The sequence below is a fragment of the Aptenodytes forsteri genome, unplaced genomic scaffold (genome assembly GCF_000699145.1).
Source record: "Aptenodytes forsteri isolate BGI_AS27 unplaced genomic scaffold, ASM69914v1 Scaffold122, whole genome shotgun sequence".
Lineage (NCBI taxonomy): Eukaryota > Metazoa > Chordata > Aves > Sphenisciformes > Spheniscidae > Aptenodytes > Aptenodytes forsteri.
In genome coordinates, this window is record NW_008794009.1 from 451321 (window position 1) to 463423 (window position 12103).

A 12103-nucleotide genomic window follows, 5' to 3' on the forward strand; every position below is an offset into this window, starting at 1 on the left:
TCATCTGAGCCCTACGCGCCAGCCTCTGGGCAAAGTTATTTGGCTGAGCTTAAAAGCCCCCATCTGCTGTGGCTCAGTCTAAGCTGACTGCCTTGCATTCAGGCAAGCAACCTGTCAGTGAAGCTCAGTTAGATGGGCAGTAGTCTGCAGCAGAAAAACACTACACTGCAAGGGATAGCTAGGAAATGGTAACATTTTAAGCTATTACAGTTTAAAACAGCATAAAACCTGACATAGCTCGCAGCCAGACAAAATGTTTCAGCTGTCCCTGAGACCAGATTATCCCCCAGACTATTCACACCATTAACCCATCCCTCTATATTCTGCCATTAATGGGTGGGTTTGTTTTCTTGTTCACATAATTTCACAGAACAGAAGAGCTGCGCAGTAAAAGCACTGGAGCGGTGAAGCAGCAGCAAACAGCTGGGATGATAATCTTTTAATCCAGCTCATCATAAGAGTTCACCTGACTTCCCTTTACAAAAGCAGATTGAAATGACTAAGGCAGCAGAAGAGACTGGGTGATGTGACTTGTGGTGGTAGCAGACATGCCTAAAGCTGCAGTCAGCGGCTGCAGTATGTACCCAGCTGTGTGACTAACAGGCTGATAGGCATGAGGCCATCCTCCAATGGCCAGAGGTGTGACTGCTTCCCACACCTCTGCTGTGGGTGCTCGTTCTCTCGCAGGCTCGCGTGAGTTCCCACACCTCCTGCTGCATACCAGTGGCGGATCTGCGGGTGCTCCGCATGTCCTCAAATACAAAACCTGAGGGCTTGGCTCAGGCCACATGTACGGTTTAACCAGGGAGACCTGCTGCCAGAGGTGCTCTCTGGCAGATGGCAGGGTGATGTGTGCCAAAGGGCAAAGAAGGTGAAGTCTCCCCAGCCCCAAAGACAATCCGACAGCTCCCACTGATACTGAGGAACGCCCCACAGCAGCTGTTCTTCTCAGCTGGCCAGCCATAACAACTCTGGTCAGAAGAGCAGATACTGTCAGAGGCGAGCTCCATCACAGGTCACCTCTGAGTCACCTCTGTCCAGCCTTGCTGCTGGCTACAGAGCCCCAGCTATAGACCAGTGTGGGAAGGAGCAGTCTCCTTTCCGTAAATTGTCTTGACTCCATTGTCCCGCTGCTGCTGGTCCCTCAGCTTCTGCCCCAGCATGTCTTGCAAATGCCAGGCCCAGCCACCCAGGGGGTGTCCGCCTGGCTGGGGTGCCCCAGCTGGTTCCCTCCGCCCAGGAGGGCTGCTGCCCATAAACGAGTCAGGCAGTAAATCATTCCCCGGAGAGTGACAAGCAAACATACAGCAAGCCTGGCTTTTATTTGGCTCAAGACAGGGTCGGAGGAAAATAGCTTGGCCTTGCCATGCGATGGGTTTAGATGGAAATGGAAAAAGGTGCAACTTCTCCTAGCCTGACTGCAGAGCTGCAGCTCTCGGAGCCTGCCAGACTGCTCTGACCAGCCAGCGCAGGCGAAGTTTGGTGTACGAGCTGAACCAATAAGCCCATCTGCTTCACTGACGGCCAAGAAAAGCCTTTCATTCGGCCTGTGCTGCTGGTGCCGGTTCTGCCTCAGGACATGCCTCCCCAGAGCTAAGCAGGAAAGAACAGAGGGCAGGGAACCGAGAGGTCTAATACAGACAATGAAAATAAATAGCGCAAACACTTCCCAAATACCAAGAACTGCAGAGAAGGCTTCTAGCTTTCAGCCAGTCACTCAGGGTCATATGGTCTTAGTGCAGGGGGCAGGGGGAAATGCCAGGTCGTACAATTTTTATGAGGGCCTCCTCCTGCCATTCTGGTAGCTATTTAGTTTCACAGGTAGAGGAGTCACTTAGGACACAAGAAAGGCATTACAAGCAAAGGAAATTATTTAACAGAAATAAAATGATCTTGTGCACATACTGCAATGAAGTAAGAAGTTCTGCCTCTCTACATAATGCAAACTTTCTTTAGTTATAATTGCCCATCTATCTAGAAGAAGTCCTTTAGCTTCATGTCCTTTTAACTCCCTTCCTTTTTTTTGCAGAACAAGCTGGCATTCAGCATCATAGGAAAGAATCCAAGCTCAGAGGCGTCTTTGTAGAGAAAAAACTGTGAACACAGTTTCTCTCAAAGGAGAAATTGAGTGTTCAGGGCACTTGGCTAACTGTCATCCTTGTCCCCACAGATGCACAAATCTAATACTAGCAAGGACCTTTTACATATTTTTTTCCATGCTTACGTTCACTGTGACTTTTCCTGCTGGGCACAGGGTTGGAAGTTGGACTGACAAACAGAAAGTGTGTTGTTACTATAATCACATTTTTTAAATCCTCTGGAAGAGCACATGGGGTTTGCGTTTCACTCTAAAGCATTTCATTAGGCAACTGAGTAGCATAATAGCAGTTACCATTAATAAAATGTTTTTGTCTTTTTTGTAATATGACAGAGCTACAGAATATGCAAATTTAAAAAAAAGTACAGCCAAGTATTTTGCAATTTTTATATCTATTTTGCAATATTTTTTATATATAAAGTTTTATATATATATCAGCAACAGGCTGAAAGAACTCAACTGAAAAAATTCTTACTATTATTTTTGTAGATAGTCTTGAAAGGGTGGTTCCCCAGGTAGTTGGTGTGAATGTTGACTGAAGAGCAGGATTTCACTCCTACAGAGCTAGAACTCGTAGAAGGACAGAAAACCCCTTTTGTATCTTGTGGGGCTCAGGCCTGTTTGCTTTTCAGTGTCTTGCTGCTGAGACAGCTTGCTGTCCCTGAGGGAAGGTGGAAGGTGGGGAGGAAGCGCAGCTTCTCAGGTGACAGAAAATCTTCGGAGGAACTGATGCAGAAGGACTGCTGTGACAGGTCACATTGCATAGTTATTTGCGTAGTTGACTCTGCATATTTTTTTATCTTACACATAATCGTAATTTCTAACACTAACTGGATAAATTACTTGGCAATGTGTCCTAACCTCTCACTGATACACTAATGGTGTAAAATGGAGTGATTCCCATATAATCCAGAACAACGGCAGCTGATTCCTGAAGGACAGTAGAGAGATAAAAATCAGGGATGCTTCCATGTCCTTCTTGTACATATTTAATGAAAAGTTAAGTTAAGCTCTATTGAATAATGTGAAAGAATCTGCCATGCAGGAGCTATCAAAACATCATTACACAGCTAGCTACATTTGGCAAATACAGTCATCCAAAACACCTTTGGCATAGTTTTAAACCTGTTCATCTTTAGATTCATTACCAGACTTGCATATGCCAGTATATTTTATAAACATGTCCCATTAAAGTGTATGTAACATATTCATATAGGTATGTACAGATAAGAAATGTACAGATAGCAACAAATAGCTCAAATAACACAACATATGATTTTGCACCACGGAGACAGGATGATACAAGTTTTAGAAAGGAAGGACATACAGGAATTCTAGGCAGAATAAGTCACTTGAAAATCAAAACGAGACATGGAGAAATTTCCATCATAGTATGTTCAAGGCAGTAGTGCGGGCACAGGCTTGCATACAGGCCCATGTATTGCAATATTGTTCTGTTTGATTTTAGAGAAAAAGAGTCTCCCACGAGAGCCCCCTGTTCTGATTAGAGCAGTATACATTCTCTTTTTATAGTCTTTTCTTTGGTTTCAGGTTAGAGGGTTTGTTTGTACTGATCAATACCATGACAGGCCCACCTGTGGTCTGTCCTGCTCTCCTAGGCTAGCACGTAGGGAGCAGCTGGTGCCCTGAGGAGGTGCAGCTGCGACTGACTGGCACTTGCACAAACCACATTAGGGTGAGAAGAGACTGGTTGCTTCTTTGAGTAGGAGTTGGCCAGGTTCTGATTCTGGACGTTAACATACCCATATTCGGGATTTGGACTGGAGGAGTTTTAAGAAGTTTCTATAGTGTTGAGACTGCCAACATATAACAGGAAGGACACAATTTTAACATAGCAGTCTTAATTTCCATCTAAAGCACATATATATGTCAGAAGGCACGTGTGGTGGAGAAGAAAACTTATCTGTATCACTCCAGATGTCAGCTTTCAAACCCTGTGTTCTGGAATGAGAAAGTCTCCCAGATAGAGGCCCGAACAAATTGGTTTCCAGTACTTCATTTGCTTCCTATTATAGCTTTGGACACAACACAGAGACTAGGAATTGACCAAAACTGTTATTTCTTTAACACTTACAATATAGCAAGTGAAAAAGTCCAGGCAGATTATCCATTGTTGTCTTAAAAAACCATGGAAAGTGATGGTTTCTGTCCCAAAGAACCAACTGTCTAAAAGATAACACGTATGTGAGTGGATAAGATCAACAAATAAATCAGACTGGGGCAGACAAGAGCAGGAAATGCAGGTAATTGGTTAAGGCTTGACTGCATCCAACCAGGAGCACTTGCCACAGTTTTCCAATTATGTAGCTTATGAGATCACTGTTTTTTTCACTTTAAAAGGAAATAAAATTTTTGCCCGGTGCATCTGCCCTTTTGGAAGTTCAATCAATTTGAATACTGTTGCTTTATGCATGACACTTAAAGGAAGAGTGATAGAAGAGGAGGAGGAGGAGTGCTTCGGAGCAGCTCCCATCAGCCTCTGTCACTGCAGAGGTGCAATAGTAGAGAACTTCAGGTTCAAGAGGCAATGTTGCATATTGATCTTTGTGGACATGCCCTGCTAACTGCCAGGGTCTGGGTTTCTTTTTTTAGCAGCTTAGCATGGCTTTTACCAAGCATAAATATAGCTGCACAAATAGTGAGAAGATATTTTTGAACATTTTGGTCACTGCTGAATACAGAATTGCTAACCCAAGCATTCAGAACTCATGATTCAGGTCCCCAGAATGAGAAGGCTGGCCTAAGTATGTAGGTCCTTTTTTATTTGCTGCCTGGTTTGCTTAGTGAAACTTTAGAATATTTCTGGATTGTGTCTTCAAGCACTTTGCTTCAAAACTGAAGATAGAAATTTAATCTGAGTTTATATTTGCCTCTAATTCACATGGCTCCTGGAGCTGGGACTTAAAAATTCTTCCCAATGCTCTGAGACAAGTGGAAATCTTGGGAAACATCGTAAAATAATTTTTTTGCGTCATGGTCTCACCTCTTATTAGCTCTTTGAGAAGAGCCAAGAGACTTCCTTTGCTTATCTGCCAACGTGTATGTCATACTGGTAGCTGAAATTTCTTTAATCAAAAACAGGAATTTCACCAATGAACAGACAGACCAACAGAGGACTGAGGCACCATTCGTCTCCCACCTTCCCTTATTCTCAGAGCTGTGATATCAGGGAACCACAGTGCCTCCCTGTACAGGGGTGACATTAGTCAACCCACAGCAGAACAGTAGCAACCTTCTGAGTGAGGCACTTGCCCATGCAGCATAAATGCATCATGAATGTCACACAGCACACAAATATCATGGCACAAATGTCGAATACTCTCAGGAATACTTGCAACAAGCATTAGCTTAAACTTGTTTGATGAATGTTTTGGACAAGTAATTCCAATTTGTGACGCATTTGGGAGGGTTTTTTTTTTGTTTTGCAATTTTAAAAGCTGTTAATAGCCTGCTCATAAGCAGAACAAGGATCTAACTTTGTCCAGTGAAATGAAAATAATATATTGCTTGTCCAGTTGTAACCTTGAGCCCAATATGATTTAGTACATCCTCAGCTCCTACTCTCCAGCAAATTTTAAACTTGGCCAATGTTGCTAGCGACTGAAGCTTCCTGTAAGAATCGTTTATTATCCTCCTTCCCTTGAAAGGATCCATTTTTAAGCAATCAGTGTCATAAGAGCTGGTGACTGTTTCCTTTCTAAGAGCACTTGAAAATATAAATTTGTGGATGAAGCACCCTTTATTCACTATTGTATTTTTCCTGGAAACACCTCAAAACCAAATTCATACACAGTGAATATATTGGCCTTTTCAATAGTACAGATGAGCAAGCTTCCCTTCTATAAAATACTTTTAGCATCCTTTTCTATTGCAAGAGTCTCAACTGGTCTTTGCTGAAAATTAATAAACTTGTCCTAGCACCATAACATCTGATTATTGGTTCGGTAGCCATTCACCGAATACCTGTTCTATCCTCTGCTTGCTCTCGTGCATTCCGTGTTTTGCCTTACAGGGGCATCCTTTTGCCTAAATAAATTAACAAAATGTATTTCTGTAAAAATACTGTAATAATGCCAGGTTATTTTTGTCTGTAGCTCTCAAAAAGATGGCTGTGTGTCTATTTTACCCTCTGCCCTGCTTGAAAGCTTCAGAGTCTGCTTGATACCTATGAGGGAACAAATAGTCTGACAGGGAAGGGCATGGGCAGGGCTTGCATCACCCTGACCCGTTCCTGCTTGTTGAGCCAGCTAGGCAGCCCAAGTCAGAGGTTACACCTTCCCTAAACAGGTGTAACTTGAATACTCTTCCAGCTGTACTAGAGAGCTTGGGGGGAAGAACCAGAGTCCCTGAACAATTTCTTCCGGGTTTTCTTCCTGTGGCTGAGTGCTGACGTCCACGCAAGAGGCAAAGCACCTCCCCGGTCACATTGTTTGTACCCCTACCCTTGCAGGTATCATGCAGCATGTAGCAGGGCTATGAGTCACACCACGATCACCTGAAAGTCAAGTCAGTATGGGCCATGCACTCTGCTACTACCCATGGAGGTAAGGGGATGGAGCACTCGGGCAAGGGAGAGACAAGCAGAAGCTCTGCAGAGCAATTCGCCTTCAGGCTCATGGCAGGTCAGGGCGCTGCAGACCAGGAGCAAGGAGGCCTGCAGCAAAAATGAGCTGGCCTAGGATATGTCTGGCCTTCTGCTGTGACCTCATCCTCCTGCAAAGCCGCAGGGATTTCTGGCCAGGTCACTGAGCTGAATTTGCAGCTCTTTGATTTTGCAAATGTTTTCTTTAAGGTTTAGCCCTACCAAATGCAGATTAAATGCACAGCTACATACCCTTGCAAAGATGTTCAGAGACACTGAACATTGCAATTCTCTCTGTGCGCATTTCACACAGAAAAAGCAAAACAGGCCAGCTTGGTTTAAAGACCTTGAACTAGACTGAAAAATGTTAATATTAATTATCTTTCTTACTTGGATGGGGGTTACAGGTTTGGAAAAATTTCTTTCCTTATCTAGCACTTTAAGGAAATATAAACCTTGAATATCAAGGATTGCTGGTGGCACTAAGGAGAACATCCAGGCTTTTGTTTATAGACAAGGAATCTGGGTACTGCTCTGGTAATATATTTGGCAGATGGGGAGCACGCAGCTGGATGAGCATTCAACAGCTGAACTGTGCAGCCTGTTCCTTAGAGAGTTCCTTGCCCTTGGCAAAAAAAAAAGTGCATCTTTCTGGCACTGAAACTGGGTCTTATTTTATTGATAAGAATAAACTTTTTTCCTACTTGTATGCACAATAAATGAGACTTTCACAGTAAGCTAATGATGGGTGTCTTTGATATATGCCAGTAGCAGCTCTATTATTGATTTAGTTATACTGGTAAAAAATGCACACTTTATTATAGTTTTATGCTGCAATGGGAAGAGATTCAATTATGCTCATAAGCACTGCTGGAGCTGTATTTATAGTTCTGCCAGTTTTTCCCAATACAAATACACCAAGAAAACTTTCTTCAGCTAGGCAGATCATACAGAAATGAAGATCGCTCTGAGTGAGAATGCTTTGGAACAAAGCGTCATGTAATCCAAGCATGTGGAAGCAGAAAAATCAAGCAATATACAGAGGTGGGAAGCATGGTTCATAAACACATAGTAATAAAGGCCATAAATTAAACCTCAATTAGTTCTTTTTAAGGCAGACTTCTTACTTTGAAAAAAAATGAGCTAAATTCAGTGCAGTCAACCACTGTTAAATGAATACTTAAACCAGGTTAGTATAAGGCTCAAGTTACACTAGAAGGGCAGTACCTACAACATCCTCTTGTTTCTGCTATCCATCCTTTCTGTATCTGCTGTATATAACTATGATTACTAACAGAACCTACCATTAAATATCACATCTGGATGTGCCCTGTCGTGGCTGTAATTGTATTTATCTAAGGATATTTCTTAATTTCTCCCCTCCCCCCATTATACAACAGCAATGTTATATTTCTAAATTAAAATAAAAAAAAAACCAAAGGATGAAGTATGTTAACAAGAGGAAGTTAGAAAACCTAGTGGACTTGCTTTGTAACATCATGTAGGTACGCTGGCTGATTCTTTATGTAGCTGTTGTGGTTTAACCACGCAGCCGCTCGCTCACTCCCCCCCAGTGGGATGGGGGAGAGGATCAGAAGGGTAAAAGTGAGAAAACTCGTGGGTTGAGATAAAGGCAGTTTAATAGGTAAAGCAAAAGCCGCGCACGCAAGCAAAGCAAAGCAAGGAATTCATTCACTACTTCCCACCGGCAGGCAGGTGTTCAGCCATCTCCAGGAAAAAAAAACTTCCTTCTTCTTCCCCCAGCTTTATATGCTGAGCATGACGTCATATGGTGTGGGATATCCCTTCGGTCAGTTGGGGTCAGCTGTCCCAGCTGTGCCCCCTCCCAGCTTCTTGTGCACCCCCAGCCTACTCGCTGGTGGGGTGGGGTGAGAAGCAGAAAAGGCCTTGACTCTGTGTAAGCACTGCTCAGCAATAAGGGAAACGTCCCTTTATTATCAACACTGTTTCCAGCACAAATCCAAAACACAGCCCCATACTAGCTACTGTGAAGAAAATTAACTCTACCCCAGCCAAACCCAGCACAGTGGCTCTGAATACAGACACTGTACATTTAAAGAGTATCTTTCAGATTATTTTTATATGCAAATAGCCACATCTTCTTAATCAGCTTCTAGGACTCTGATGACCAATATGAGCACAACTGCTTTATGTTGAATCTTCATATTTATGCATGAATATAAGGCTCTGTGGGTGTCAAGCTAGTAATCAGATTCACTTCTGGTTTGCACTAAAAATTGCAAATAGTATAATACAAAGAAAACTTGTCAGTGCACTTTAGTTACTGAGCTGTGGACCAAAATGCTGATGACCAAATAGGAAAGGCATTCAATGGCATATTTAAAAGGCTGGTTGCTTGTTACTGCTTTCTCAGGCAGAAATCCTTTAAATTCACATAAAGATCATTTGACCTTACAGTTCACAGGAAACTGGACTCTGTGATGATAACACTACCAGCTGTGACTGTGACACCTACAACTTGCAGCTTTCTAGGAGAGTCATGCTCACTGCATTACGTCAGAGAGTAATTTTGATAGCTCTGCCCTTACCCTCTTTAGACAAGTGATGAGGCAGGCAAAACATGCCTTTCTGAAGTCTATGTGAGCTAGTTACTTCAGGGAGAGAGATCCATTCACAGTTAAATCCTCTTATTCAACACTCTGGTTGGCAGGCTGTTGTGGATACGACAAGGAGATTAGGAATAGCTGTAATAAGCGTAGGATGGAATGTAACTCTGACAAATATTGGCAATATAAATAGATTTTACGTACTTGCCACACTAAACATGCTTACAGGCTATTTTCAAATACAGGCAGTGCAATAATTAAAATATATCAGAAAGCTCAGCTGAGGTGCAGTGCCATGAATGGGGAAAAGCACAGAGCCAATTCATCTCTTGGCTGGGCAAACCTCACATGGGGAAAACAACTGTTGAAATCAGAGGAGTCTAAGATTTTCAGAATCTGACTTTGTACAAATGAATAAGGGTGTCATATTCACTTTTTGCGGAGCAGTAAAGCTGACCACATCCAAATAACGACAGGCGTGGTTTATTTGACATGTAAAATGCAATGGTTTATAATTTATAGAATTTGAATATCAGGATTTTGTATCACTTGAAGTACAAAAGCAAAAGACACTGTAATGTTAATTGTTCTTTAAAAGTTTCCTAAAAAAATTAACCTACAGTCCAAGTATAAAATAAAAAAAAAAGGTGGTATGGTCAGCCTGGCTGTAAAATTTCATTAGTAAGAAATGGCACAACTTTGGAAAGGAGGATAAAAAGGACTTGCTCACAAAGCTGTCCTTATATCCATATAAACAGTCTTTGTGCACCTTCCTCTGACAGGAAGTTACAATTTAATATGCAGAAGCGGCTACTTAACAGCAGTGTGAATGATGTATTTTAGAATAACTTAATTCTTACCTGCAATTGTTCCTTATTCAAAATCCATAATTTAAAAACCCCACAATTTATGACAAAATGATAAATAATGAACTTTCTGTATTAGAGATTGCTTGTAATTCAAAAGTATTTATGAGATCAATCACAGAATGGTTGAGGTGGAAAGGTTCCTCTGGAGATCACCTCATTCCAACGCCCTGCTTAAAGCCAGGTAAGCAGGAGCAGGTTGCTCAGGGCCACAACCAGTTGGGTTTTGAGTATCTCCAAGGATGGAGACTCCACAACCTCTCTGCGCAACCTATGCTATTGTTTGACCACCCTCATGGTAAAGAAAGTTTTTCTCATGTTTAAACAGAAGTTCCTGTGGTTTAGTTCATTCCCATTGCCTCTTGTCCTTTCACTGGACACCACTGGGAAGAGCTTGGCTCCATCTTCTTTACTCCCCCCCATCAAGTATTTATACACATTGGTAAGACCCTTCCTGAGCCTTCTCTTCTCCAGGCTGAACAGTCCCAGCTCTCTCAGCCTCTCCACAGATCTTAGATGCTCCACACCCTTCATTATCTTTGTGGTCCTTCACTGGACTCACTCCAGAACGTCCATGTCTCTTTTGTGCTGGGGAGCCCAGAACTCAGCTGTCATTTGGAGGTGGTTTATGAATGTGTAAATATTACATTTTAATGCAAAAGTTTTAACTGAAGTGTTATTCTTGAAATTTTAAACCCAGATAAGATGAGCAGTCCTATCCTTATATTAACCTTAACTGTCCCTTTAGAAATATAGCATGTATTAGAGTCATCCTCCATAGCTTATAAAATAACATATCTTCTCATTCTGTGAGCAGTCATCTATGCCTAACGAAGACCACGAGAGACCACCTCAGACAGATGGGCTATAGCTCAAATGTCCATCTAAAGAGTTAGTCAGAAGATAAATAATTCTGTGATCTCATCTCAGGCAGGTTACAGTTATGCAACATGTGATAAAGTTTCGTGACTGACCCATACCGAATGCTTCCAACAGGTGAACAAGCAAGGTCTAGTCAGCAGTCCTTCTCCAGTACTACTGAAAGAATAATGTGTGCTCGCCCTGTTGAAAACTGGGTGCTGAATCTGCAGGTAAGAATTTTCTTCCTAGCTCTGTATGCTGCAATATCCATGCATTGTTAGAAAGCTGGAGTCTTTTAACTAAGTTCAGTATATTTTATGTTAGTGTCTTAATGTCTAGGCTAAGTAGTAGGGCTAATTGACTGGTGTCTCTGCTGGGATTAAGGGTGAAGAAAACTTCTCTCCCAGACTTCAGACTATCTATAGATAAACAGCAGAAATTGGGCTCAAACGCGCCATAGCATTCAGCCTGTAAGAGAGGAGGAACTGGGCAATGACAGATCCTCAGCTTCAACAAGGTCATCCCGTTCTCCATCAACACACTACCTCATTCTATTTTCCCTGGATAGAAACAAGAACTAACAAAATTTTGACATCTTTCTTTGTGTTTTTGATTATCACCACAGTTGAGAGCAACTGCTGTGGAATTGAATGGCTTCAGAGTGCAATTTAGAGTTAAAATAGCTACTCTTAAAAAACAAAGCCCATTGTATCCTCACAGTCACAGTGAAATCCACCCAAAGATGATGACAGCAACCATCTTTTAAAAAAAGAGCATTTTCAAAAGCATTTGCAGTGCTAAGAAAAACAGAATAAAGTTACAAGTTATGTTTGGGTTACATAATATTTTAACATCTTAATTGGTTAAAAATCACTGACATCACTTTGTTTTTTATCTCAGGCAAAACACAGTCATGGTATCAGTGATACCATTGTCATATATTGATGAGACTAACTATATACCCGTAAAGATAATAGGAACTTTATCTTCATCTTTTAAACCAAAACAATATAAACATCCAACGCTTGTTAACAGACACTGCTGTCTCAGATTCTGCTACTGAACTTTCCTTTGGCAGATGCACTAG